An 8,120-nucleotide genomic window follows, 5' to 3' on the forward strand; every position below is an offset into this window, starting at 1 on the left:
TCGGTCTTGTGAGAGCGGAGGGACTAAGCTGTTCCGCCCACTCAGGGCTAATGTCCCCATTATCTATCACATGTGCCTCCAATGTGTCGCGGAGTGAATCTATGTCCCAATTAGGTGGATCAAGTTCATACCAGTCGGTCTCTCCCGCGGCTTCCCCTGTCTGTGTTGCAGTCTGTGGTGAATCCATAGCTGCTCTCAACTCTGCTATAAGGGCTTGTCGATGGGAGTCCATGGAGCAGATTAAATATTGTAATGCCGCGAGGATTTGCTTCTCCATTATAAAGCTGAGAGGGTAGTGATAATGTAGAAGTTAAGCCTCTATCAGCTGAAATAATGAGTAGAAAACTTCTAGTGCAGTGGTCTCAGTTAGATAGTAGGCCTCTGAGCTGTTTCTTCATCAGTTATGTTAGATCTTAGTCCCAGGTTACATAGCCCAAGGTATAGTATATGTTTAGAGCCAGTTATTAAAATGTATATATCCTTAGAGTGCCATAAATTAATAATTTAGCGATCGAATTTCAGAAGCTCTAAGATGGCACGTCTTTCTGCCTCGGCAGTTAGCTCCGCCCCCCCACATCACTGCTTTTTAACAAATGATAAAAAGAAAATTTGATTATAGAAGTAAATTGGAAAGTTGTTTAAAATTTTATGCTCTATCTGAGTAAAAAAAGAAAAATTTGAGTTTTGGCGCTGTTTAAGGGTGAGGTACATCAATCTGTATAAAAGGAGTGAAATGTCTAAATACAAAAAAAGTCATTATTTGTAAGTAAAAGTGGTCAGTTCTTAATTAAACTTTTAGTTCAGTGTTTGTCAATTCCATGGGGTCAATTTATTAATGTGCGAGCGGACATGATACGATGTACGCTGTCGGCATTTATCATTGCACCAGCAGTTCTTGTGAACTGCTGGTGCAATACCGCACATTGCAGATTTGCGGCCAAGCGGGTGTCAATCAACCCGATCGCATTCGATCGGGTTGATTTCTGTCCGCTGCCTCAAAGCAGGCGGACAGGTTATGGAGCAGCGGTCTGCTTCATAACTTCTGTTTCAGGCTCGCCGGAAACATGGGGCATCAAGCTCCATACGGAGTTTGATAAATTGACCCCCATGATGCAAATTGGGTATGTTTTAGCATATCCTGTAACTGACTCAGTGGTCAGGTTGGGAAATACCATGTGACCTATTAGGGGTATTTAATTACTAGATTTTAAAAACATTGGTCATTAAAGGTATCAGACATGATTGTAATTCAACAAAACAAGAGAAATAGATTTACCATGGGTCATATCCACCTAGGAAGACATTGGGCTAAATATACATAAAGCTTGTCTGTGTAATCATCAGTTCAGATTACGACCCAGAAGTAAAATAATAAAGATAGTACATTTACAAAGAAGCTTGTGGTCAAGCACACAGGGTTGGAGGCCAGGCTTGGATCAGAAACAGTTCTGTCAGCAGAGGTACCAAGGGAAATCCAGAAGCAACACCAAATGGGCAAGGGTCATTTATCATAAAAGGACACTAAATTCAAAATTAAACTTTCAAGATTCAGATAGAGCATGCAGTTTTAAGAGACTTTCCAATTTACTTCTATCACCAAATTTTGTACATTTTTTTTAAACACACTTTCTGAGGCACCAACTCTTTCTGAGCATGTGCAGAAGTTCATAGGGTATACATATACTAGTCTGTGATTGGCTGATGGCTGTCACATGATACAGGGGGCTGGCATATGGAGGGAAAAATACAACATCACTTTTTTACTGCTTATTTTAAGTGTTATTGCATTGTCTTTTTATGATGTGATTGTTTATTATGCAATTCTACTGCATTTAGTGGTCCTTTAAAGGGACAGTCTACACCAGAATTTTTATTGTTTTAAAAGATAGATAATCCCTTTATTACCCATTCTCCAGTTCTGCATAACCAACACAGTTATATTTATATACTTTTTACCTCTGTGATTATCTTGTATCTAAGCCTCTGCAAACTGCCCTTTATTTAAGTTCTTTTGACAGACTTACAGTTTAGCCAATCAGTGCTGACTCCTAGATAACTTAACGTGCACGAGCACAGTGATATCTATATGAAATACATGAACTAGCACCCTCTAGTGGTGAACAACTGTTAAAATGCATTCTGAAAAGAGGTGGCCTTCAAGGTCTAAGAAATTAGCATATGAACCTCCTAGGTTAAGCTTTCAACTAAGAATACCAAGAGAACAAAGCAAAATTGGTGATAAAAGTACATTGGAAAATTGTTTAAAATTACATGCCCTATCTGAATCATGTGCAAGCATTTTGGACTAGACTGTCCCTTTAAGCAACAAGTCCAAATTAAAAAGCTTGTGAATTGTCAAGGACAACAAGAGGAATCCAAATGTAAATCACATACGTAGAAAGAGTCTAACAATTGGCAAATATTGCAGCTACAAGAATTAACAAAGCACAACACACAAAATGGCAGTGAAAAAAAACATGTTAGCCCCCACAAAAAATGAATGGCAAAATTGCAAACAAAACTGTTGCCCGGTACCTCTGCAGACATGACACCTTGTCCTGCAAATTGCTACGGTGACATCTGTCAGTTCTGAAAGCTTCTTTTCAGACTCCACAATGCAGTCATTTTAAATTGAAAGGTCATAAATTCAATGATGTTGGATTTCTAACAAAGAACAGACAAATGCTGTCAAATATAATAATCAATGAAATGCTACTTTTGTTCACTGTAGCCTATTTTGTATTATTTGTAGAACATTGCACTTAGGAATACAACTTGTAACAAGTGATCAATGTGGAGTTATCTCATAAGTCTTCATAGAAAGTCTTCTTGCCCTTTAAGCAAAACACAGTTTTTGGAAAGGTTGGATCAAATATACATATTTTTTTTTTAAAAAAATGTCTAAACACGAACAACACCATATAGTTAAAAAAAGTATTACAACAGCCTGTGAGCTTTAGTCTAGCAGTCTGAAGCAGCAATAGTGAATGTGGACAGCTGAAAGTACTGTTGATGTTTTCAGCCCAGTACACTTTTTTTTCTCTTTCCTGTTCCTTTCTTCATAATATAATGATCAGCATCATTACTGCTGACTTTATATAATATTTCATTGTAAGCTTCCTTAATGGGACAGTCTACACAAAAATTGTTATTGTTTAAAAAAGATAGATAAGGCCTTTACTACCCATTTCTCAGCTTTGTGCAACCAACATTGTTAGATTAATATACTTTATAACATTAAAACCTCTAAATTTCTGCCCGTTTCAAAGGCTCTATAGAAAGTATCTTAATCACATGGTTTTGTATGTGCTTTTCACAACAGGAGACTGCTAGCTCATGTGGGCCATATAGATAACAATGTGTTCACGCTCGGAGAGTTATTTAAAAGTTAGCGCAACTCAGCACTAAAATGCTGTCAATAGATAATAAATAAAAAGTCATGTGATCAGGGGGCTGTCAGAAGAGGTAAAAAAGTATATTAATATAAATGTGTTGGTTGTGTAAAACTGGGGAACGGGTAATAAAGGGATTATATATCATTTAAAACAATAAGAATTCTATTGTAAACTGTCCACTCAAACGGAGGAGAGAAATAGAGTGACTATGCCTGCACATGCCAGATTCACGTTCTTTGCAGGTCCTGGGACAAGCATCCTGATTGGATGTCCCTTTACAATGTGATGTGGCTATCTTTTTTACATAGAGATGTTTATGTTATATAGTCAGCTTTTAGACAGTGATTAAAGGGACAGTCTAGCAGTTTAGTCAAAATAAAATGGTAATGATTCAGATAGGGCATACAATTTTAACCAACTTTCCAATTTACTTTTATTATCAAATTTGCTTTGTTCTCTTGGTATTCATTGTTAAAAGCTAAACCTAGGTAGGTTAATTTCTAAGCCCATGAAGGCCGCTTCATATCTCAGCGCATTTTAACATTTTTTCACAGCTTGTTGATGTGTGCCATATAGATAGCATTGTGCTCACTCCTGTGGAGTTATTTATGATTTTGCACTGATTGGCTAAAATGCAAGTCTGACAAAATAACTGAAATAGGTAAGGTTTTATCTATCTTTCTAAACAATAACATTTCTGTAGTAGACTGTCCCTTTAAGCATTTGGATAACATGCCCCTTTAAGAGCAAATTGGTGTTCTGTATATTCCTTTTTAGTAACACATGCTGGGTATACTCCCCAATACAGCAAAAAAAAAAAAAAGCTCATCATGTTTCCATTTTTTTTATCACCAATTTTGCTTTGTTCTCTTGGTATTATTAGTTAAAAGCTAAACCTGGGAGGTTCATATGCTAATTTCTTAGACCTTGAAGGCCGCCTCTAATCTGAATGCATTTTAATAGTTTTTCACCAATAGGGGGCGCTAGTTCATGCGTGTCATATAGATAACATTGAGCTCGCGCACGTGAAGTTACCTAGGAGTCCGCACGGATTAGCTCAAATGCAAGCCTGTCAAAAGAACTTAAATAAAGGGGCAGTTTGCAGAGGCTAAAACACAAGGTAATTACAGAGGTAAAACTTTATTATTAGAACTGTGTTGGTTATGCAAAACTGGGGAATGGGTAATAAAGGGATTATCTAGCTTTTTAAACAACAAAAATTCTGGTGTTGACTGTCCCTTTCATGATTCAGATAGGGCATGCAAATTTAAATAATTTTCTAATTTACTTTTATCACCAAATTTGCTTTGTTCTCTTGGTATTCTTAGTTGAAAGCTAAACCTAGGAGGTTCATATGCTAATTTCTGAGCCCTTGAAAGCCGCCTCTTCTCTCAGGGCAGTTTGACAGTTTTTCACCACTAGAGGGTGTTAGTTCATGTGTGTCATATAGATAACACTGTGCTCACGCACGTGGAGTTCAAGTGAGCCAGCTCTGATTGGCTAAAATCGATGTCTGTCAAAAGAACTGAAATATGGGGGCAGTTTTCAGAGGCTTAGATACAAGGTAATCACATAGGTAAAAAGTATATATATATATATATATATATATATATATATATATATAAACAAAAGAGAGAGTGCACTCGCCAGGACTTTTCAGAAATTTATTCCAAATGTGTGAACGTGGTTAGCCCCTTCGTCAGACATACAAAAATACAATGTGTATGTCTGAGGAAGGGGCTAATCCCCTGAAAACGTTCACACATTTGGAATAAATTTCTGAAAAGTCCTGGCGAGTGCACTCTCTCTTTTGTTTCTATTTGCCTATCTGTTGCACCCTGGGCACTTGTGACTTGATTTCTGGCGTGCTTTTCTACTTTGAACTTATATATATATATTTTATAACTGTGTTGTGTGCAAAACTAGGGAATGGGTAATAAAGGGATTATCTATCTTGTTAAACAATAAAAATTCTGGTGTAGACTGTCCCTTTAAGCAAATTTGATAATAGTAGTAATGTATGATCTACTTAAATCTTGAAAGAAAATTTTTGGGTTTCATTTCCCTTTAAGGTCCCTTTAAAGGACCAGTAAACACAGTAGATTTGCATAATCAACAAATGCAAGATAACAAGACAATACAATAGAATTTACTCTGAATTTCAAATGAGTAGTAGATTCTTTTCTAACACATTTCAAAGTTCCACTCCCTCTGTACCATGTGATAGCAATCAGCCAATCACAAATGCATATACGTATAGTCTGTGAGTTCTTACACATGCTCAGTAGGAGCTGGTGACTCAAAAAGTGTAAATATAAAAGACTGTGCACATTTTTTTTAATGGAAGTAAATTGGAAAGTTGTTTAAAATTACATGCTGTATCTGAATCATGAAAATTTAATAAAACCTGAGTGTCCCTTTAAATTGGCCAACTGCAAAACTTTAGAGGTTAAAGTTGCGGTTCTAGTCCTAGCAGAAAACACTGTACTTTTCATTCTTTCAGTGGTTGATAAAATAAGACTATGAAGTGATCATTAAAGACCAATGTTGAGCAATAAAGTGTAATTATACTTGTAAATTCCATTATAAAACCAAACTACAGTTAATTTTGTTCTACAATAAACACTAAACAACAAAAGTGATTTCCATGATAAAAAGAGAACTGTCAATAGATTGTTAAAAAAAAAATGTTAAACGCGTCAAAAATGTGCATTACCCTGGTGGTAATTTGAAAGATATGTCCTATATAATGTTTTTTTTTTTTTAAATTTGGTCTTCGCTAATATAACATCAACAAGAGTATGTAATGGCATAATCCATCAAATGGTTATGTATCATAAAATTGCATGCATTTGATAAAATATATAATTTATAAGGGAAATTAAATGGTGGGGAAAAGATAAAAAGGAAATAAATGGAATTCACACTGAGAAAAGTGAATGGCAATACGGCACAGAAATTGATGACAACAAAAGAATGACAAATAAATCATTCAATTGTTATGATCTTTCATGTTAATATACAGCCCTTCTTTTGTAGCTAGTCTTCCGTAAGTGTCTTCAACAGCCAGCAGTATTTATACAAAAATGTGTGTTATTAATTCCGATGCCATCATAATTATTAGACTTTTTATAAGGCATTTATCCAGTAACAGAATATTGACCTTCACTCAGGAGTACACACATACAGACACATGTACACCCCCCCACCCATACAAGCACAAACAAATACACACATCTATCCACACATGCTTACACATAAAGATCCACAGACATCTATAAATATATGCATGCACATACAAGCTCACACATATCTCTAAACATATGCATGTACATACAAGCTCACACATATCTCTAAACATATGCATGCACATATAAGCGCACAAACATCTATTAATATATGCATGCACATACAAGCGCACATACATCTATAAATATATGCATGCATATACAAGTGCTCTCACATGTATAAATATATGCATGCACATACAAGCACTCTCACATGTATAAATATATGCATGCATATACAAGCGCTCTCACATGTATAAATATATGCATGCACATACAAGCGCTCTCACATGTATAAATATATGCATGCACATACAAGCACTCTCACATCTATAAATATATGCATGCATATACAAGCGCTCTCACATCTACAAATATATGCATTTACATACAAACGCACAAACATCTATAAATATATGCATGCACATACAAGCGCACAAACATCTATAAATATATGCATGCATATACAAGCGCTCTCACATCTATAAATATATGCATGCACATACAAGCGGTCTCACATCTATAAATATATGCATGCATATAAAAGCGCTCTCACATCTATAAATATAGGCATGCATATACAAGCGCTCTCACATCTATAAATATATGCATGCACATACAAGCGCACAAACATCTATAAATATATGCATGCACATACAAGCGCACATACATCTATAAATATATGCATGCATATACAAGCGCTCTCACATCTATAAATATATGCATGCACATAATAGCGCTCTCACATCTATAAATATATGCATGCACATACAAATGCATATACATCTATAAATATATGCATGCACATACAAACGCACATACATCTATAAATATATGCATGCATATACAAGCGCTCTCATATCTATAAATATATGCACGTACATACAAGCACACAAACATCTATAAATATATGCATGCACATACAAGTGCACATACATCTATAAATATATGCATGCATAAACAAGCGCTAATACATCTATAAATATATGCATGCACATACAAGCGCTCTCACATCTATAAATACAGTATATGCATGCACATACAAGTGCACACACATCTCTTAACATATGCATGCACATACAAGCACACACACATCTACAGACGGGTGAAATTATGAAGTAGGCTGGTAGCTGGTAAGGGTAGTGTAATGCTTTGCAATATTATAACATTTGATGTTATTTATAAATGTTACTAAATCTATCAAAAGTACACATTAATTGCATAATTTAACATACATTTCTTTAATGAAAATATGCACAAAAACATTGAAAAAAAATGTAATAGTAGCTAAATTTATCATGCATATGCAAATACAATTCTAGATATATTCATATGAGCTATAGCCATCATTAGAAGCTATGTAATAGGTGAATAGTGGGACATATGCCAGTTTGGTTCATAGCCAATGGGTTTGTTAGAATATAATACAGCTATGTGC

The sequence above is a fragment of the Bombina bombina genome, chromosome 4, assembly GCF_027579735.1.
Source record: "Bombina bombina isolate aBomBom1 chromosome 4, aBomBom1.pri, whole genome shotgun sequence".
NCBI classification, from domain to species: Eukaryota; Metazoa; Chordata; class Amphibia; order Anura; family Bombinatoridae; genus Bombina; species Bombina bombina.